This window comes from Lagopus leucura, unplaced genomic scaffold (assembly GCF_019238085.1).
Source record: "Lagopus leucura isolate 7727_CA_CO unplaced genomic scaffold, USGS_WTPT01 Super-Scaffold_100157, whole genome shotgun sequence".
In the NCBI taxonomy this organism is placed as follows: Eukaryota; Metazoa; Chordata; class Aves; order Galliformes; family Phasianidae; genus Lagopus; species Lagopus leucura.
In genome coordinates this window covers 29,947,858-29,971,010 of record NW_024962334.1, presented here as the reverse complement: position 1 = coordinate 29,971,010, position 23,153 = coordinate 29,947,858, and the positions used below count along the sequence as shown (strand labels likewise).

General features: G+C 39.5%; 1 protein-coding gene and 1 long non-coding RNA gene across 2 annotated transcripts in view; one reads left to right on the top strand and one right to left on the bottom strand.

Moving 5' to 3' along the window:
* The window catches only part of ZNF804B (zinc finger protein 804B), a 211,295-nt gene that overhangs the window by 107,652 nt on the left and 80,490 nt on the right, over window positions 1-23,153 (top strand). The window lies entirely within an intron of this gene.
* LOC122189660 lies at window positions 38-6,888 on the bottom strand. The gene is made up of 4 exons (XR_006181912.1): window positions 6,812-6,888; window positions 4,556-4,639; window positions 1,860-1,987; window positions 38-901 (listed from the first exon to the last, which is right to left on the bottom strand). It is a non-coding gene; the product is annotated as an uncharacterized LOC122189660 (long non-coding RNA).

The window sequence follows — 23,153 nt, the reverse complement described above, 5'->3', positions numbered from 1 at the left end:
GAACTGGATTTTTCTAAGTCCCCAAGAAGCAAAGCAATTTCAAGAATACAGCAAGATAAACAAGGAGAAAAAATATGAAAGCAAAGCAGTAACTGCAGGCTGAGTATTCTCTTGAAATATCAAGTGTTAATCACAGACTGCAGCAAGGAAAGGGGAACATGGGAAAAATATTGACTAGTGACATTTTGTAGTCACAAATGGTGCAGTGAGTGCTAATAACCTACATCATATTCAGAAACCTTAGAAACGCTATGAGCGATGCTTGAGAAAAAGGAAGCATAGCTTTTCCTTGTCAAAGACCATTCATTTTCCTCTTGGAATACAGCTTCTGCATGAAGAGGTTGATAGAAGAGCAGGCAACACCACTTGTGATTCCATTTTAGCTCCTGTATTGCTGATATCATGGAGCAGCACAGTCCAGCTGGCAGCTTGTGGGCTTAGTCTTGCATGCAGGACTCTTCTTTTTCATCAGTGTGTGCATGGACTGGCACTTCAACTGTCTTAACAGCTGCCCCCCTGTTGTTTGTGCCCTCCACTGCAAGAAGTCTGCAATGGGAGCTTCACCTGCTGCCTCCGTGGCTGTGCGTGTGCACGCAGCAGAGAGTACAGGTGCTTGACTCAGTGGACTTAAAATAAAATTGAGTTGATGTAGAAAGTGGGGAAGCTGAAATTTTGAGGATGTCATTCATACTTAAGAGAAATCAAGTTTAAATACATTTTGAATTCAGTTATTTGTATGTTTGTACTAAGATATCTTTCTGACAGAAATGCAAGGACAGGAGCTGTATGGATTCAAGATACGCTTTTTGTTGATGAGGAGCTAGTGCTCTTCCTGGTAAAACACCTACAGCTTCAGCTTCATTCTGTATTGCATTATTGTTCATATTCTGCTCTTAAATTCCTGTGGAGAAGCAATAGGTATTTTAATCAGCATTCCATTTTCATGAAATAATTCCCTGCTAATAATGGCAGAGTTAAGATCTCCCTTCTTTAGTTACAGAATCACTTTTTCATTCAAGCTAGGTGCTTTCCTGGTTAATATTAACACATTAATCTAGTTGTACAGCCCTTAGATAAATGGGCAAAACAGATTTCATTCTACCCTGCCTCATAGTCACCACCACTTTTCAGTTCCTATATCTTTGTATTCCAGATCATATATCTCATAAACTTCCAAAATAAAGCCTGTTTATAACTAATTACATTTGCTCTCTGCAGTGTCATCAAATTTATTTTCCACTTTGACACTATTACAAATATTCCATTTTGTTGCTAGCACAGAGCATCCTTGTGAACTCTGTCAACTTATTATTACAGTAACATGTAGCTTATAAAACATTTTATATTCATTTTTAATATGTTTATATATCAAGTTGCCTTTACTCTGCTGTACGTGAGAAACTACTAAATATGCAGGAGAAGAATAATGCAATGGGCAAAATAAATCAATTTCAAATTTCAACTAAGCTTTCATAGTTGGGCAAATCTCAGTTTTCTTTTTGAGACTAATTTGATAGCAAGCCTAATGTTAAGAAACAATTACTTAGTTTAAAGTGGCACTTGTCTTTATTTCCCATTTTAAGGCATATCAAATGAAAATTAGAAGAAGCAAGATGAAATTTTATAGTTAACATTAAATTCCTGAGTATGTGGGTTAAGTTCATTTTATTCACGTAGTTTGAGAGGCCAATGAAATGCAAGGGCAAGAACTTGACCTGTTTCCATTGTAGTTTTGTGATTACTGTTTATGGGAACTAATGCAATTGTTTAGAGCAAAGATGCTGCTTTTGAATGCCTATGTGGTTTTTTTTTTGTTTTTTTTTTTTACATTTTTTCTAGTGTTTTTCACTAAAGCCTACCTGGGGACTCAAAATGAGCTTCTTGTTTACAGCAAGACACAATTAAGTCACAGTTTTGGCTCCATCAAGAAGCTTGCAAGTCACTGATGCTTGCTCCTGATGAGCATGGTCACCTGTCAGACCACTGTCTGTGGATGCAGAGAAAAAGAATTAATCCAGAAACAAAAATGGCAAAAGTGCAGGAGGTATTGATTTTATCCTGAGACCTGTCCTTTTACACACCAAGTCAACTGAAGGTCTCTGGCCCAAGTACTAAGTGTCCTCTCTTTAATGGCTCTGCCACTTAGTCTTAATTTTCTTACCAAACAGCTTTTGAAAGCTGAATAATGCATAAACAGAAACATACACAGAGCTATTTCAAGATCCCCAAGCTGGCATGCCTTCATTCAGATGATAAGCATCTAGCTGTGTCTGTGAAGCTAAGCACATCAAAGTGTCCTTGTGCTGTCGTAAATTCTTAACTTCAGACTAAGAATTCAAATATTTTATTCCAAAATTCAAAAGCCTGGCCTGAGTTTGACTACTTGTGTTCCATATGATATCGTTTGCCATACCTTGCATAGGCAGAAAATTTATCTATTTGTTGCAGATATACAAAATAATTTATGGCTACAGGCTAGAACTTTCCTTCAATCTTGATATTTGGATGAATAATCTATACAGAACTGCTCTTAGCACATATGTATTTCCTGGTACCAATAAAGGACTTAAGTTTCTTGCAAGAAATTTAACTTGACATGTACCAAATGTTGAACCTTATTACTTCTGGACAAAGTCATGGCATTTATTTATTTAACTTGAAGTGTTCCATAATTGAGATGATGACCACTGACATTCTTTGAGAGATTTTGCAAAGCATTTTATTCTTACTATCATAACCTGGTTTGCCATCAGAATATCCTTATAGTCTGAAACCAAACTGGAGAGATACTAGTTTAGACTCCAGAAGAAGCTGGAGGGATACAAACAAACAAAAAGGAGTATAACTACTGATCTTGAAAGCACAGAGAAGAATAGCATTCCAAGTAGAAGCATCAAAATAAAAATGAGATTAATACAAGGCACAGATCAAAGTTGGCCCAGAATTGGCAATGCCCTTGTGAGATGCATAATATCTCTGTTGCCATCAATAAGTTTTTCCCGCAGTAGGAAAATATTGTTTACAGTTCTGATAGGAAAAGCATAGAATGAGGAACTACTTTAAGGAATTTGCACACTATCTTAAACAAGGAAGGGGTAAATATTAAGGAATTCATAATCTATGCATTTAGTATCTGCACAACCTCAGCAAGATGCTGCCATTTTAAGCATGTTGGCCTGTGTGGACTGAAGAAATATTAGGAAAAAATGGTATAATGTATGAGTTAAAGTAGCATTGTAATAAGGTAAAAATAGCTGACTTTTGTCATTGATGGATAGAGCATGGTATTTGAACTTGATCAGAGGAAAGCTGCATTTTTATAAAATTGCTCATGTAAGATAATTACTAACTTGTCAGAACCATCCAACAAAGTAGGCTGTTTTATTATTCCCACTCTTTTTTTTTTTTTTTGCTAAACAAGTACTAGTCAACCTAGATCCAAATGGCTTTCACACATGCAGCATTATCATCTCTCAGACTGGCCTTTCAGATTTTACAGTTAAGCAAACAAACAAACCAAAGCTCTTATTAATCATGAACCATCCTGGCTACAGTAAGTAAATCTGATGGAACTCTTGAGAAATGGTAACTTCTTCAATTTTCTGGTGCTGCTTGCTTACCTCCCTGATGTCCCAGCTCTTGCCCTCTCCCTACTCTGCATCCCTGACACATACAGTCATTGGGAGTTTCAGGATCAGGTATAATGGAGGCTGAGGAATCAGGATTCCACTTTGTTGGAAATTATAGTAGAGAAAAAAGTTCCTATGGCTTCATGTCAGAAGCAGAAGTTCTTAAGACAGATGTGTTGCAAAATTGAACTGATTTCTGGTCCTTTCCCTACTTTCATTAATGCTTAAAGCTGATACAGAAGATGAATAGTTGTAATGCAACGCTTGTCTTTGAAGAGATTATTGGAATAAAGCATTACGATTTGATTTCTATGCTCCAGTGAAAATGTTAAAGCTTCTGTAAAAAAAAAAAAAATCAGAGATAAGTTGCAAGATTTATCTGAAATCCAGAAACTACTACTGAGTGAGAGAAAATTAAAGAACTGCATCAGCATTATCACAGCCATAGTGTCCTTTCTTGTGCCACTGCAAGTGACAGAAACCGAGGCTTTGGTCAGACCATGAATATAAATGTAGATGTGCTTTGGTCTCTTGCTGGTCCCTTTGTCCCGTCTGAGGTGTCCAGAGCTCCTTCTCTGCTCAGTCAGCTGCAGCAGCAGCCACGGACCAGGGCCCCCAGTGGCCACAGGCAAGCTCTCACTCTTGTTGTCTTTATGCTCAAAATCTTGTTTGCAGGCAAAAAACCCAAACATACCATTTTATATAGCCAATAATTTAATGTTATTACCATTGAAATCTGAAGGGTCTAATCATTATAAGTTGAGATCTAACTTTTACAAAGAATAATTAGCTAGGCTGCTTCCATACCAAAAAAAAAAAAAAAAAAAAAAAAAAAAAAAAAGCCTCAGTAGTAACAGCACTTTAGTTAAAAAGCTTTGCTTTACACACCTTTATTTCCTACCCTTTTCCCTGGACCTATTACTCACCCCTATGCTCCTCTGTGTCCTGGAGTTGGTAGTTGCATTCTGGTAGTGTTGAGCAGCTGCTGTGAGTCATCAGAATCTGGAGTCCTTAATCAGGATGAGTATTAGGTTCATGTTGATGGTTTTTCTTCCTGCCTATAGCCTGGGTACGTTTCTATGCCTTTATTGCCTGTTGCTATTAATGGCAATAACGTACCATAGGACAACACAGGGTATGCAACCATAGCTTGAGTCCATACATAGGAGGTATTTGGCAGCCCTAGCAGCAATGAGTTTGACACAGAAAAAATAATGGGTCCAGCATTATGCTGCGCTAAAGAGAACCAAAAAGGCAATCCAAAGGTCTGAAAGTGCTTTATAAAATAAGCCATGGTAATGCAGGGCAGTATTTGTAATCCAGTAAACAAAACCATAAAGTGCTCCAATGGTGTGAGAGTAGTGTGAGATATTTAATTACAGTGTATTTTTAAAACCAAAGTTATTTAACTTCAGGGAACAGTTGCCAAAAAGGGATTTGCACTGTTTCTCATCAGCTCTCTACCTATAATGCTCTACTCAATCCATGGTAACAGAACTTCAGTAGGAGTTACTGACTGGGCTTCCATAGCACAGGCTAAGCAGCAGAACATGTTAGATGATGATCATGTCACTTTTCTGACCTTAAAATCTTAAAAAGATCAAGAAAATGTAGTTAAAAAAATACATTGAAGAAGTATGTCTGGAATGGTACTAATATGTGGTTTTAATGGTTGCAATTTGGTTCTGCATGCATTTCTTCCCTTTAATTTAAAATAGGCTCTACCACAGCTACATAACTACACTTCTAGGAGTGTAAGTCCAATATTTAGACCATTAAAATTCTTACCACCTAACCTCACAATTGGCCAAAATAGGTAGTGTTCTATAAGTCTTCACACAAACGCAACACAGTAAAGCACTGCATTGAAAGCAGTTTTGCTTGTATGAAGGTTGCAATACACTTGAACTAAATGCACTGCAGGAGTTTTAGAGCTGACTTTGTCAGTGTCTTACCTCAAGGATTTGTGGATTGTTTCTGCCACAAATACTCATTAAATAAGGCCTGTCACTGATTTGACCCTGCAGATATGTCTGACTAAATTTGAAAAGTTTGGAAGTGACTTAAAGATTGGTTCTTTCTCTTATTATCTTTCAGTTACTGTTATTTCTATGTTTAATGTCAGCATTCATGATAAACATCATCCAGACTCACTTGTAAACTCTCAGCTTTACTTTTTATGTCAGGTTTTCAAAAGAAAGATTTTTTTCATGTATTGCTCAAATATAATAGCAACAGAAAGTACTTTTTCCATTTAGCCCAAGTGAAAAGCTGAGAGCTATTTAAAATATGGTTACATATTCACAGATATTCCAGCTTCGGGTAAATAGAGAAATGCAGTGCCTATTTACAATAAGTTTGGAAGTACAGAAATTATTGCTAGAAGTCACCATTAAACCTCCAGACAAACAATGGAAAGTTACTTAGTTTGACAAGGCCATGAGATTAATTCCTACTAATTATTCCTATGATTAATTTGGCTCATTAATTTTTACTGGAGGAAAAGGAATCTGAAAAATCATTATTTCAGTTCTCTCTCTCTCTTATTTTTTTTTTTCTTTTTTTTTTTTTTTTTTTTTTTAAAATAATGGGGAAATGTCATATGTAATCTATTCTGTATGCTTTGCACGGTAATCGAGGGAACCAGAGGGAGCCCAAGGATTATTAAACTAAAAAGTAGTGATTAAAGCTAAACGCAGCTATTGTCAGAAGTCAAGAGACTGTTGATTTACAGGAAAGTTCTGTATTTAATAGTTTTTCTTTAGATAATTGATATTCTCCTTTTTTTATCAAAAGGATCATATTGATGGCTCATTTGGATAAATTACCTAGATTGATTTCTGTGCTGATTCTGCATCATTTGCTTTCTTTACATTGATTGAAAGAGATCCACCTTTGGGAATATTTGCTTCCTTTTATTATTCAGTACCTAAATTAAATTCCTATGTAAGATTTTTAGACAGAAAAGCTAGAACACAGGAATACCTCCTAAAAGAACATAAACGTATATACGTTCATAGTTATCCTTACATGTTACAGTTATATTTATATACACGTATGTGTACAATCAACAGCCATACAATTAGCAGAGTAGTGTGGTTAGGCTGACAATTTACAGGTCACATAACTAGAAGGAGTATCATGATAGAAAGGGAAAACCAGAAATAAAAGAAGATGCTTACTTGTGTCGTAGGCTCACAGCAGAAAACTCCAAAAGGAGGGAGCTCCAGAAAGAGACCCTTCCCCTGTGGCAGTCAGCCCTTAAATGAGGTCTAGGAGAGGTGCAGCCAGGCTCCAACCCTTCCAGTCACACAGCTGAATTGCCTTCACCTGTGCTCCCATGGCTGACTCTGCCTTTGCCTCAGGTGAGCAATCAGTGGTTCAGGCTGTGACTCAACAGTTCCCGTACAGTATGTGCTTGTAGATGTTTGTATATGTAAATATATACACATATACATATATGTTCCTTCAAAATTTGCAACGGATTTTACTTATTGATTTTACATTCTTTTTATTTGCTTGTTTTTGGAAGGATTTAGTTTGGAAATCTGGGATATTTTTGAGAACAGCAGTTCTAATATTCCACTTTTCACAGAATTCTGCATATGCTTTGCAAGATGCTTTGGTTTTTCCATAGATGATGAAACCTGAAGTCTGCTAACCACAGATGTGAATGATGTAACATTCTAATAGAGTTTCAGAAAAAATAGAGGATGAAGATCAGTTTTCCAGCTGTTTCCATAGGAAGAAAAAAAAAACCAACATATTTTTCCAATGCAAAACTTCTATATTTTTAGTGGCCAGAAACAATTGGGGACACTCAGACTTTTTTTTATTAGAAGAGTGAATACACAGAATAAAATAATCAGAGTGCAAGACACATTCTTCAATCTCTTAATACAGCTATTGTATCATGAAAGGAGAGGTATTCTGATTTACCATTGCTGGCTGAACTGGTTCAATGTGTCAGTGAGTAGTGGTTCTAAAGCAGATATAAAGTGGCAGAGCAAAGTTTCTGATTTCTAAGTTTACTTTCTTAGTTCCCAGGATAAAGGGCTTGGGGCCACACAATCCAATATAACTAAGTGCACCCTCAGCAAGTTTGCAGGTGACACCAAGCTGTGTGCTGTGGTCAGCATGCCTGAGGGACAGGACGCCATTCAGACAGAACCAGAAAGACTGAAGCAGTGGACCCAGCTGTATCTCATGAGGTTCAACAATCCCAAGTGCAAGATCTTGCACCTGGGTTGTAACAGCCCCCACTATCAGTACAAGCTGGGGGATGTAAAGATGGAATACAGTGCTGCCAAAAATGGCTTGGGGCACTGGTGGATGGCAGCTGGACATGAGCCAGCAGTGCACCCTCACAGCCCAGAAAGCCAACCATAACTTGGGCTGCATCAAAAGAAGCACGGCCAGCAGGTCAGGGAGGTGATCCTGCCTCTCTGCTCTGTGCTGTGAGACCTCACCTGGAGTACTCCATCCACTTGTGGAGTGCTCAGTATAGGAGAGATGTGGACCTGTTGGTGCCTGTCCAGAAGAGGGCCACAAAAATAATGGAAGGATGGAACACCTCTCATGAGGACAATCTGATAGAGCTGGGGCTGTGCAGCCTGGAGAAGACTCCAGGGAAACCAGAGAGCAGCCTTTCAGTACCTAAAAGGGGGCTGTAAGAAAGAAGAGGATAGATTCTTTAGCAGAGTCTGCTGTAACAGGGCAAGGGGAAATGGTTTCAAATTAAAAGAGGAGAAATTTAGATTGGATATAAGGGAGGAGATTTTTACAATAAGGGTTATGGCACTAGTACAGGTTGCCCAGAGAGGTGGTAGATGCCCCATCCCTGGAGACAATCAAGGTCAGGGTTCTGAGCACCTGATCTAGCTGTAGGTGTCCCTGCTCATTGCAGAGGAGTTTGACCAGATGACCTTTGTAAGAGCCTTCCAATTCAAACTATTTTATGATTCTATGATATAGAAATTAAACTGTGATGTTTAGATGTCACTTTTACTGTACTGTTTTAGTGCCTCAGAAATTTTACAGTAGCTTCACTTATATGTAGGAAATTGAGAACCCCTTAAATGACTTGTCCAAACTCATGAGTGACTTATCATCTGTGACAGAGTAGTGCTGGACAACTGGGACTCCGACTTTTGTGTTAATTGTCTAACTAAAATCTCCTTCATCTTTTCTCCCAGTGGAAAATATTACAGCTGCATGCAACCTAAAATTGTAAAGTAACTTGACAGAGAATACTGTAGTGGAGAGAAAAGAATCAGTAAATTCAAAAATCAAGGCTGTATCTGAGCTGAAAATCTTTATGACAGAAGAGAAAATAACTAGTTGCAAGAGGTTAAAGGAAATTCTGCAGTTTCAAGTACGTGCACTGCTCCCATCCCTATTTCTAAGATTGTTTACTTTTATGACACCATGGTTTGTGATATCAAGTCATCTCATATAATGCTACTGACATTTCAGTGCATGTCAGATATGTTTTAGTGTTGCATGAAAACATGAGATTTTTAAAGAATGTGTGCCTCAGTATATTCTATTGCATTTCAAACATCCAGCAAGAGCAGTACTGCAAATATGTCTTTGATGGCTTTTCAGAACCAGAAGGCTGAATTCCATCGTTGTATCTTCAGCATCTACAGCATTTTCTCTACGACTGAGCAAAACTAGGAACAGAGCATTTTAAAGCATTTCTTCATAATTGGAATGTTGTCAGAGTTTGGTCTTGTTACGGGAGCGTACAGAATCTTAAATGTCCATAACTGACTTTGAATTCAGCCTCTATCTATTTCTATGAAAGGAAAAAAAATATGTCTGGATAGCAAAAAAGCACATATGTAGCTAGCATTACTAGTTTTTTACTTTTCTTGAGTCTTCATTTACCTGGTTACAATTTGTGTAATACATAACAATAGAGCATGTACAAATGGCCCATAGTCCATCTAACTTTAGATTTTGATAATCAGGTAAAACTAATTGAATTTTCAAATATTCTCCTAGAATCTTTGAAATAGAAACCTGGGTAAGGAGGATGATTTTTCCTTATTTTAAAACTGATATCTAAAGTAATAATTTTAGACAAAAATGTAATCTATTGTTGTAGTAGTGCTAGAAAACCTTTTTTTTTCAAGTGTCTGAATCATTCCCAATAGCAGCATTCAGGAAAATGTTCAGAATGCAAAATAACGTTAGATACCAAAGTACACGTGGTACATACTTTATTTCAGAACATCAACTACGCTTCTGAAGTATGATACTGAAATTGCCAGCTTATCAGACAATTATGCATAACTCAGAATTTCTGGTGAATTTAGGAGTCTCAGGCTCTCTAGTTAGTTTTTTGACCATCACATTTTTAGATCACTGCCCTAACTTTGATTCCTAGTTTTGGTATAAAGTCTCAAGAGACATAAATGTTTACTAAAGATTGGCAAAGTGTGCTGAGCTGCTCAAAATAGCCACTATGAGCTGTTACAGGCAAAGGTAGTCTGAAGCTGTCCTTCAGTACTTACAACTTTAGTCCCAGTGGGACTCATTGCGCTGAGGCTCTGCTCTAAAAGGTGCTATTATTCATTTCTCACAAAATGCATCTGGAGAAGACAATGATGATCCTTCCATAACCTTTTATCCAATAACTCATGATTAAAGTACTCACCCAAGCTGCAGGAGAGGCAGATTCAATTGTCTCTTCTATGTAATGGGATTCAAACCCCCACATGTCCCAGAAGAGCGTCATAATGACCAGACTATAGGCTATTCTGAGTAAAGGCTTTCTTGGTCCCATGAAAGCTGTTTCATGCTGTCTGAAATAATTGAAACTAGTGGTAGTGCTCTTGTAGCTGTGATGGTCTAAGAATAATAAGAGAAGAAAACCTTGGTGGGAAAAGGCAATGTCTTCTATAGGAACATCTGATGTAGCTGAAAGAAAAGGACAAGTTCAGGGTCATCGAAGACATTCTCCAGATCTACAGTGGGAATTTAATTTGGCAATAATACATTTAATGTAAAAGATGGAGGACCAAAGAGAGAATGATGACGGCACTTGGGAATGCAGACTTCATCCCTACTCGGATGAGTACTTAATATATATTACTTATTCATAAGATGAGGAAATGGCATTTAAGTAACTAAGTTAGATAGCTCCAGCTCTCTTGTTGTTTCAACCATATACCGTGTAAGAATACAGGATATGCAGCTGGAAGTTGTAAACCACTGTATTTTTAATAGAACAGTTTTTAACTGCTATTCATTCTTGTCAGTGCACATCACTTAATGGACTGCTGCCTTAGTAAAGATGTCCTTGTCAACGGCAATATTTAATGTTTTGCACGTATGTATAATGAATTACAAGATCATTCCACCTCATTTTTATGTGAAACACTGATTCTTTCATGAAATTTCTCACATCAAGTGCCCACTTCCCACAGAAAGACTATTTTTTTTAATCACAGCTGCAAGAAAATTTTCTTCTTCTCTGGCAACTGTCTATAAATCCTCCCTTCTGCAGTGGGTGCCCACAGGGCTCTGCACAGGGATGCACACAGGCTGGGAACGTGCAGGGTCTGCCAACATGCCACAGGTGGTACTCACAGCCCCATCCAACAGTTTGGCTCTGACGTCAAAGTGGCAGCTCTTACCTTGCCTCCATCTTACCCTTTTTGTCCACTATTAGTTTTCACATAAATATTATATAACCTTTCCTTTAAAGTCATGTGCTTTACACAGTTTACAACAAAGAAAAAGCCAGGAGGTATTCGATGCAGTTTGAAGAATGAATTTTTGTTGTTTTCCATAGTTACATACAGAATGCCAGTTAGAAGGTGTGCACCAGCCAGGATAGTGTCCCAGTGGTCTAACAATACAGCTGTACTATTTTCCAGACCACCAATCCCTCAGTTATTGTTAACAATATTGTCAACCTTTGTTTTAAAAGTATGAACATTTTCTTTTTATTTATCTTTCAGAACTGAGTACTGGTAGCTGTATTTAAATGATAGGGTAACACATAAAACCAGAGAGATAATTCATTTCTTATTTATTTTTTACAGGATTCTTTTTCATTTCAACCCTCAGTTTTAATTTGATAATTTGAGTTACAGTTGAATAATAATTTTCCTTCCATTCCTGACTTTTTTTTTTTCCTGGCTAGACACAGCCAGACTGTAGGAAAAACATGAGGTGGAGGGAATAAAACAGGAGAAAGGAACAAGACAAAAGATAAAGATACTAATTCAGACATTTTGGTTAATCAGCCACAAAAAGTCAAATGTTAGGTTCATATACTGAGTCTTTGGCAGGAAATTTCATATTGTAAACCTCTAATCATACATAGTACAATAATCACTTCAAAACTTTGATCTAATTTAAAAAAGTGTAAACATTGAGGTTCTCAATTTTCTCATTATTTATGAAATAATATTTATTAAACAAATATTTGTCATCAATGGGAAGCATTAAAATCAGAAGAGAATCTCCATAGTTTGTTAAAAAGTCAGGTTAGACAAGATGTGGTCACATCAAGTTGAAAAAGAGCAGAGAGTGCGTTTCTTTTTGCACTTCCAATGTCATTAACAAAGTCAAAATTTTGCAGAGCCCTGTTATTGCTTCTACAGGACAGCTCTAAAGGAAGGACTTGAATGGCATTTACCACTCTCAAATTAGAAACTTTTGCAACTTTTAGAGCATTGGGAGACTTGTACTCCCTTCACAAAATAATGATGTTTCATATGCAGAGTGTGATGTTCTTACAGGGATGGCAGATACTAATGTACTGGAGCTGCTTGTGGAAGCTGGTAGAGTTGAAACACACACCAAGTCAGAGTTTCATTGAGATAGCATCATTCCCAAAGATTAGGTGGGAAGATAGGACAACAGCTGCAACACACATAACAAAGGGGCCTTCTCTGAGCAATAACAAGAAGGAAAACAAAGAAGCCTTGAATGTAAAAATACAGTTCGTTTTGAGATTGTTTTTTATTTTCATAAAATTTTCAAGGAAGTGTTGAAATAATAATCTCTGCTCTTCTTTAGAATGAAAAACATTTTGCTATGACAAGATTCTTTTACTTAGTGTTATTCTAGTTGCTACATCAGGAATGCTACTTACTTCTGTGGAATTGTTTTCACATTGTCATATTATGTTGTTCATGACTAATAATTTATATTATTTTAATATTTTATATTTTTCAAAATGTATAGAAATGAAGTGCTTTTAACTTCCTGAGACAACATATTTTGACATTAGCAAAGTATGAATATTTGACATTATCCAAACAAACAATTCAGTATTTCTGAATCTACATTTATTGGAGCTTCTGTAGGAACTGATGACATTTTGACATTTCTTTCTGATTTAGAATAAAAACACATTTTGATTTGCAATGTTTTTTCATCTAAAGGAATCTCCACTTACTGACTAAATTCTGTTGCAAATCTGATACTATAGGGAGGCAGTTAGCGATAACATAGGAGCAACAAGCAACTCTGGATTCACCCAGTTCTATAACAGGTGCTTCAGAGAGCTGCAATAAACCTGCACTGAGTGTGAAATGTGCTTAGGCATCCAGTTTAGACTTAGGCAAACATTTTAGGTGTCTCATGCAGGACAGGAGTGTCATCTAGAAGGGACCCAATTCTAGAGATTCTAATTTTCCTTTTAGTGCTGCAAGTGAAAAACTAAATAATTACAAATAAAGCAATACAAGGGGATAAATTTAGGAATGAGTGAATGGTGGGATGGAAAGACTACTTTATACTGTCTCGCAGCTTCTCACTAGTTATGTTTGTGCTTTGCTTCTTTCTTTTCTTTCTTTTTTCATTTTCTTGCTATATTCTTCTGCTGATTTCATCTTGGCCCAAAGAATAGAATCATACAATCACAAGGTTGGAAAGGACCTACAAGATCATCTAGTACAACCGTCCTCCCATCACCATTTGTACTAAACCATATCTCGTAGCTCCTCATCCTGACGCCTCTTAAACACTGCCAGGGACAGCAACTCTACCACCTCCTTGGGCAGACCATTCCAGTGCCTGACCACTCTCTGAGAGAAAAAGTTTTTCCTCATGTCCAACCTAAACCTCCTCTGGTACAACTTGTGACCATTTCCCCGGGTCCTGTTTGTTGCCTGGGAGAAGACGCCAAACCTCTCCTCATCACAACCTCCCTACAGAAAGTTGTAGAGTGCAATGAAGTCTCCCCTGAGCCTCCTCTCTGCAGACTAAACAATCCCAGCTCCCTTAGCCACTCCTCTCATAAGGCTTGTGTTCCAGATCCCTCACCAGTTTTGTTGCCTTTCTCTGGACACGCTTCAGGGCCTTGCTGTCTTTTTCGTAGTGAGGGGCCCAAAACTGAACGCAGTACTTGAGGAGCAGCCTCACCAGGGCTGAGTACAGGGGGATGATCACCTGCTCCTGCTGGCCACACTATTTCTAATGCAGGCTGGGATGGCATTGGCCCTCTTGGCCACCTGGGTTTGCAGGTTTTAAAATCTGCAAACTCTGGCTCCCTTGACTCCATTTTTTGCATCACTTCTGAGTTTGGCCTAATAACTTTATCCAGAAGAGTCAACTAATTCCTTAAATACATTTAATTTCATGTCCTGTACCAGACACAGAGTAGACACTCCTAATTACCTGGCAAGGATGTTGGTTTTCCTGCCTGCTGGATACTCTCTAAGAGTATATTATGTTCTGAAAAATAAAGAAAGTTATGGGGAGATTAAGGTTTAGAAAAACATTCTTTCTAATCAGTTACCTCCTTCCTAAGACCCATATGTGATAGATATTTTTTCTTGAGTTCTGAAAACTAAACATCCAAAGCCTTTTTCTGTGGTCTCCTTTGACTCCATTAAGGAAACTGCACTCTTAGGATTGCCATGTTATAGTCTAAAGAATTACAAGAAGCTGTTATGTGATTTGAACTCTTCTGCACACTGACTGCATACCATGCAGTGGTGCGGTCACTAAGATGGCAAATGTTGGGACTCTTACCAGTTGTTTTTCCCCCCTGTTACAGAATCACAGAATCACAGAATCACCCGGGTTGGAAGGGACCTCAAGGATCATGTAGTTCCAACCCCCCTGCCTAGCAGGGCCACCAAACATACACATTTAGATCAGGCTGCCCAGGACCCCGTCCAACCTGGCCTTGAACGTGTCCAAGGACGGGGCATCCACAACCTCCCTGGGCAGCCCGTTCCAGGGCCTAACCACTCTCCTTGTAAAGAACTTCCCCCTAACATCCAACCTAAATCTTCCCTCCTTCAACTTGGATCCATGTTAAAGCTCTTGAGTTTGATTTGAGCTTCACGGAGTTAAATAAAATATTTCTGCTGGTGAGAATGACTCAGTTTGTGGACAACAATCTCTCCTACCTTCTTGACATGAGTGAAAAAGCACCACTCCACACATCAGAGATATCTGCACACCTACTTCAGGACACTCCTACGGCACTCAGCCATACCATCAGCTGTCTGTGCCCCATCACAAGAATGTATCCAAGATTTCATATATTTTGCTTCATTGGAGAATGTCTTTTACATAAACTTTAATTTGTGTAAACAGGAACCTAGAAAAGCTCAAGGTCTGTAGAGTGAGAAGTACATCCACCTTGCTGCAAACCCAGCCCTGAGCCAGCCAAGGTCTCAAAGTCATATAGCTGCTTTCAAGCAGCCTGAAGCCAGCAGCAGGGCCCAGCTGAGAGGTGCACATGTCTGAAAACTGGCTGATATCTTTGCTTCCAGGCTGCATCCACATCATGGCTTTCAAGCTTTGTGCACAGAGATGCACAGAAATATGCCTTTACTGCCTGCCCCAGGATCTGTGGTATTCTCACCTGGGATTTCCCAATCACCTAGGCAGCCTGTGTACAGTTAAGGACTCAAACACAGAGCTCACAAAAGCCTTGTGCCTTGCAAGGTAACAATATGTTTCCATACAAGTCCACTGAAAGCCTAGAGATTGCATTATTTTTTCAATTTTTAATTTATCTTCATCATGTATTTTTGAAAGATATCCCATAGAACAGATATTCTGTAAATGTTCTGATTAATTGCGTAAAGTAATGAAGGATCAGCAATGTCAGAAATGAGGCAAAACTTGCAGGAATTATACGGTTCACTAGGGGAATACTGAAGTCACTGAGGTCACAGTACCACATGAAATACGTGGTACTTGAGCAATTCCATATGGACTAGTGGAAACAAATTTAGCACCCCTTATTAGTGGGCTCATTTGGTGTGAGGACAGTTGTGATGTTTCTTCTTCTGTTTGCCTGTTCATTTACTGTTCCCATAAAAATTTGTAAACTTTTAGCTTAAGAAACAAATTTACTTACTTTGCTTCCCAAGATGCATTTCTAACCTTGAAGGCGTACCTGCAGAATGCTCCATCTCCTACTGCAGAGACCATGAGTTTCAGCGTGGCACCAGGTACCATGTTGATCTGAAGAGCTGCAGTGCTTTGCCTTCACTTGTTTTTACCTCAGAGGTCTGCATTATGTGGGTCTGTAATTGAGCTTTTCATTGCAGTAGATCAATGTGTTGGGATGGTGTTTTTGTAACCATGGCTACTGCCATTTTTCGGTTCACTTTTTCTTGTATGTAGCTGCAGTCACATTTGGGGTTACTTTATTTTTGTCTCATTTTTGAACAGGAGCCTTTGAAGTAGAAGCATTCCCTGATACAGAGTTGCTCACTGGCACCAGTCTTTCAGACTTGGTGAAAAGAGGCTGGAGTGAAATTCTGTGACTTACATGTTACAATTTGACTGATTCTAATTTGACAGCTTAAAGCTGATTGCTTCTAGACAAGCCTGCAAGTTCACATTCGCTATTGACAGAGAGAGCTCGTGTTTGTGACACCCTTCAGGGAAAGCATCTTTCCTTGAGATTTAGCCTAACAATGCAAACTGCACACCTTTCATAGTCACCATAGGAGCCAAAGTCTACTGCCATCAGTTGAAGCCTTCCATTTACTTCAGTGTTATTGTTCCAGCCCTATGGTAAAGGGAATCTTTTCCATTGCTGAGCAGTAAGCAGGAGGATCTGAGATGTGGCAGTGTTGGGGTCGTGGGGGCACAATGAGTGCAGTGATGTTTGTCTGAACTTTCAGAGGGGAGGTCCCTTAAAATCTTTGTTTCTGCTTTAGATGTAAAAGACTATGCTACTTCTCAAAATAATGGGAGATTTTAAGCAAACTCAGTTTTTGCTGCTCAACCAAACAGCAACATTCTCTAACGTCTGACAGAAAAATACCGAAAACATGAAGGGAAGCTCTGCCTGTGTGACAACTGCCACGATTCCCTTCAGATCATTTAAATCAGAGTGAGACTGCATATAAACACAATTGCAAAACAGTAGAAGTCTATAGAAGTCAGTAGAACTTGTCTCACTGCAAATCTGGCCCCTAAGGCACACTTTGAAACAAAGTGATAGCTAATTTTGTTCAGGCTGGCTATTAAGAACAATCCATGACAGCAATGGCTAATGGAAACAGCCTACTCCAAAAGTGGAGCTAATGCATTGCCTTCAAAACAAACGAAGTTAATCAGTTATTACCACTATCTGCCCTGCTTGGGCAGAGCTTCTAATGGAATGTGCTGTCTGTTTGGATTCATGTAATGTATCCTGTAGGCCAGAGTACTAAGTAGATTTTAGCACCAGTTTTCATCCTGTTGTTGGAGGGAGATTTACTTTTTAATTTATATATATACTCACATATATATTTTATTGCTCCGTGCCTTTCCCGCAGCTGACAGTTAAAAAAAGAAAAGCATTAAAATATTAGACCAGAATTTGAGGTGAGGTGATAATGTAGCTTATATTGCCTGGCTGCTATACCAGCTTCCTTGAGAAGGAATTGCAAGGATTTGTTGAAAAATAATAATTCTAAATTTGCCATACTCATGAGTGCAATTAACTGAGAACAGACTTCAGGGAATAAGAAGCCTGCTGCTACTGGCTAAGAAGTTATTAGTAACACATAAAACTTCACTGTTAGGGTAAATACAAAAATGAGACATTAAATATGCTAGAACTATCTAAGCATTCCTTATCACTGCTTATGACTGCTGACAACAGGAATGTTTGTGATATGACATGGAGTCAGAATTAACTTTACGTATAGAATTTTCTATTCTCCTCACACTCTGTGGAGAAGAGTATTGCTGTCTGAGTGATTGGCTATGAGTACAGCTCTTTGCTTTGATGTGCTCTTCTCAAGTCACTTTTGCTTTTCACAGTCTGTTTTCTCACTGTTCATGCTACCCTCATTAGTATTTTAATCAGTGCTACAAAGAAGTTTGGAGGAAGTTTCTGTCTAAGGCTAATATTAAAAACCCCAAACCCTGGTGCCATGGTGCATCTTTTTCTGCTCATTCCTGAGAGCTGCCCCCAGACCTGACTCCCAGCTGTGCAGAGAGCAGCCCAGTTGCTGGGCCCCACAGAGCAGCACCCCAGTGTGCCTGATGCTCCAGGAGTACACATACACCCTTCACCTCACCGATCATGCCCCAGGGGTTCTGTGATGCAGTTGTGAAGATGGAGATGAAGGAGCATGCTAAGCTCATCCTTCCTCTCCAGTCTGCTTCTTAGCAATGGTGCAGTTGAGTTAATGTACGCTACTGATCTGAAGCTCTCATCAATCACAGTCAAACCAATCATTCCTTTTATGCCTAATTTCAGCCGCAGAATGCTGCACTACACAAGCAACTGTTGTATCTGTTGTTTTTTTATGTATATTGCTTAGCATCTTGTTCCAGTTCCAGCTTTCATTCATTTCTAGTTGTTTACCTTTGAACCATAGTCCTTGCTTATGTCTATCTGAGTTTCCCATTCTTGATTGTTCTTGTGTTTAATATATATGCATATTTCTATTAAATTTTTCTCACACTCTTCTGTCAAGATATTCTTGACTTTCCAGGCCTGACAGCAAAAAGCCAGACCTTCTTGTATCATAGTGATCCCTCATGTCCACTAGGCTGCAGACAGCAGTTCTCCATCACTGGCACAGTGCAGATCTCTGACTTCAAGCTTCCTGCTTCTCTAGATTGTTTCCCTCTGGTGTACAATTCTCTCTGACAAGGAGGATAAACATCTAACAAACTACGAGTAAGGAGTATAATTGTTAGGAATCACTGTCCTTGGCAGCTACTAAGCACAGAGGTCCTCTCAGCCACAGTGAGCGTCATTCCTTGCCAGCATCAACCCTTGCTGGACCAGAAGGAAGCTAACACATTATGCATGGGACCGAGGAAAAAACGTGATCTAGAAGAATGAATAGAATCATGGAGCAGATGCGTGCTCATCCCTGTCACTGACAGAGCACCACAGGTACCTCACAGGTTTAAAAATACTTAAGACTTTCCTCTTCCTAGAGTATTTCTCAGTATTTGGACCTGTTCCAGAACCTCAATGTGCCTTCTATACTGAAGTGCCCAAAACTGAACACAGTACTCGAGGTCAGGCCTCACCCATGCCGAGTACAGGGGCAGGATTACTTCCCTAGTCCTGCTCACCACAGCATTCCTGATACAAGCCAGGATGCCACTGGCCTTCTTGGCCACCTGGGCACACTGCTGGCTTATATTCAGCCAACTGTCCATCAATACACCAAGGTCCTTTTCCATCAGACAGCTTTCCAGCCACTCCTCCCCAGGCCTGTAGGGTTGCCTGGGGTTGTTGTGACCAAAATGCAGGACCTGACACTTGGCCTTATTGAAACTCATACAGTTAACCATGGCCCATTGATCCAGTCTATCCAGGTCCCTCTGTAGTGCCTTTCTGATATACTGACACAATTTCAGGAGCTGTTGTAGAATAGGAATAAGCAACGATTTTTAGAGCAACTTCATATCTCAGGAATAAATCCACCTACCATACTAAATAGAATTGTCTGGGGTGTCACTGGGTCACAGGGTTTCATCACAGTACCTAGAATGAACTGGGTGAGTGGAGAGCAGATTTGTAAAAGTGAGTGAGTTTATCTCACCAACAAAAAATGCTGTTGAGAGGGGTGTGATCTCTCTCCTATCCTCTTTAAGGAGGTTAAGCTGTACCTGGCAGATATTATGGAATTTGTCCTCTTCCTTGAATTAGATCTTAAATCATTTCATTCTAGCAGTAACCTAAGAAAATACAATAATTTTTCCCACATAATATGGTGATTAGCATCTTTCCTCATGTAGTAGATTTAGGATGGTATTCTCAGACTAATTTAGATCATGGTTTGATCCCAGGTATCTCATTTCACATTAACTGTTTTTCTTTTCTGTCCACTTCCTCATCCATGAGATCTATCCTATTCCGTACTGGAAATATTTACACAGTATCTGAGGCCTTACTTCCTACTTTTCACATCTTATTGGCTTGCATAAATGTTTCCCAGCTCTACAGATGTCTTGACGATGAGCATGAGCTGTTAATTATACTGCAGAAGGGCACTGAATTGAAGTTCAGTCTCCAGGTGAACCCAATAATCAGTCCTTGACACTAACCAGGGACTGTGGTGCAAAGGTGCTAAGCTCAGGCCTCAGTGAGAAACATGGAACTCAACAGTAATGGGTTTGAGCTAAGCAAATGCCAACTAAAGAACTCTGCCTGTGGCCAGGTGTGGATTTTCGTGGAAGCTGAAATCAAGCTTTTCTTGCTTTTTCCATCTTTCTGACAGACAGTTCTGAAACAGTCCATTTTGTGAGCTGATTTTGATAAAAGGTGAGTATCTCCTGCTGAAGAACTGAAACTCAATTTAGAAATAAGTAAATAAAATCTAGCTTCCATTACATGCAAATTTATTCAGTTTAGAAAGAGTTAATAGTTATGGTTATATGAGGAAATGATATCCTCCCATGTCTTGAAACAAGACATTTACTGTCTTGCACCCTTTCATTCTTGTGTTCATTTTGCATGTGACTGCAAAGACAACTTCTCCTTGCCATTCTTTTGATTGATAACCATTTTTAAAAATATGACATTGCATGCAAAATAACACCTAGTTATGACTTTGATAACTAATGCTAGCTTAGACAATCAAAAGTCAAAGAGTAATTATCTACAACAGTGTTTCAATTAGCCCTTCTCCATAAACGTATTCATAAGTTTCTTCTTCTCAACCCATACAGTACCAATGTGGGAATGCTCTGAAGAAGTATTTTCCATCTTCTGACAGACAGATCTCTGAGACTATTTCTAAGTATTCTGTGGAAGGCATAAAAAAGAAAAAAACCTATTATTATTAGGCTTAATTTCTCTATCCAGAAGGTTATTTCTCTACTAGAATATTCTTGGAAATGTATATCAATTGGAAAGTCAGTATCCAGTAATCTCTTTGATATGTACCATCACATCTAAAAGACCTTATACCTATTTGCACAGAAGCCCTGAGAAATGTAAAACAGACTGGCCATGTCCATATCAGCAAGACAAATAGTGTCAGGAAACCCCCACAGGCACTGAAACAAAATCATCCCTCTTATTAAATTTTAGAATGATTCCTGACACAATTTGTGCACAGGCCAATTTTTTTTTTTTCCCCTGTATGGTTCCTGATAATGTATGGGAGTTACTGGAAAGCAGAGACTTGGGTATCCCTGCTTTTGAGAATGAGATAATTATTACTATTAGCATGGATTATTTCAAAGCAGTTGGTTTCAGAGAATGTTCTTACAACACTGAATGTAAATACATAAGTCATTCTTGGACAGATGTGTCAATCTACTCCAATTTGAAGGGAGGGAAAGGGAAGGGCAGTACTGCAAGTGTTCTGACAGGCTGTTCTCTGTATTTTAAATCTTTCATTGAGTTCTTTGGGAAAATGCAGAAAATTTTTGAGCTTTTTAGTTTAGAGATCTGTTGCCGTAAGCGCCCGTTCCGTATTCCTGGGAGACCGCAGCTTGGCCAATTACCGAGGTGGCACCAATGTGGTGAACAGCAAATGGCGTTTATTACACGTATACACTACCTTATATAGCCTAAGTACTTCATCTACGCCCCTAAGGGCATGCACCACACATCAATCATAGGGCAGGGAGGGGGCCTAACACGTCACAACCCATGGGGGGGGTCTCGCAGTCTCGCAGTTGCTGACAACATCTCCCCCCCCTCCATGCTCAAGAAAGTCTACTACAACTCGAGAGGACCCTAACCGCGTACACCCCGAAATCCCCGCATGGTGCCTATACATGCCATCGTCCTCTCGGTTAAGCCTTGCCCCGTTACATCCCGATTCGCAAAATAATCCTACCCTAATAACCCTAGAATACTAGTAAAGTTATAGACAGAGAGATTAGAGATTAGAGTAATTGCTGATAGCTCTAGTGGCACTATCTATGCCCAATATATACCAACGTTGTCTCAGGTACCTGTTGGAAAGTACCTCAAAAATAAGAAACATCTGTTCAATATCAAGGCAGATGTCTCAAGCCTTGAGAGCATTGCTCTCACAAACCTGCTGTATGGAATTGCTTGTTCTCCAGGCCTCAATTTGGCCACTTGTCCCTGAAGGGAACCCATTCTAATGCCCACAATGTATACTGCACTGGCTTAAGAACCATGCACATCAGATTTGTTACATGCAGAAAGAGAGGGCCTAATACTGTCAGGATTTCTAATGCATTTAAAGCAAGGAGTGATTTCAATCCCTGTTTCTCTACACAATCTATCAGGTGTGTGATGTCTTTCCGATTGAGGGATACCCCTCCCAGGCCTCTGTTACCGTTTCCTACTACCAGGAAGATCTCTAGTACTTTTCCTTCCTCTATCAGGCTAGATCTAAAATTCCCACAGTCTGTTAGTGCATCTCTCTTAACTCCCAAATGCAAATTCACCTTTCTCCTTTCGCTATCCTGTTCAGTCACAGCTGGAAGCTGCGAGCTCCGCACCGCTCCCACTGTGCCCATCTCCCTTTGATCATACACTGACTGTTGTAGAGGCTTCTGATTGGTTGCATGCGCACTCAATCTTGTAAAAGGATATGTGGGTCGAGTCAATGGGTCTGAACACTGTGGCAAAGAGTGGGTCCGGAGACTATCGTTATTTCTTTCTCTGTCGGGTGTAACCTGAGCAGAGGGCGCCGGCCGGACGCCACCTACACCTTCAGGTGCAGTCAGAGTGGACAGTGCTGGCCGTACACTATCATCCGAGCACCTGTAAGTTACATCGCTTCCCTTTCTCTCTGCTGTTTTTTCTTCTACCGCTTCTCTAACTTTTGACCAATCCATACCCGAGCCTTGCCCGCAGTCCCCACCCCCCTGGGTGTTACTGCATTCCACCTCCTGAGAGGAGACAGCAAGTGTCCCATCCCAGCTCACTTCTCCCCCTGCCCCCACAAGTGGTATTGAATTACACAGAGAAGGATACAGCGGTTGTCCTGGATACGGCTGAGAAGTTTCAGTGACCTTGGATTCCTGCACTTGAGCCGTTTTGCAAGATAAAAGTGCAGACAGTTCAGCGCAGTCTTCTTCTATTTGTTTATGCGAAGCTGAATCCGAGGGGGTGGTGAAGGGGGATGCCGATGGTGC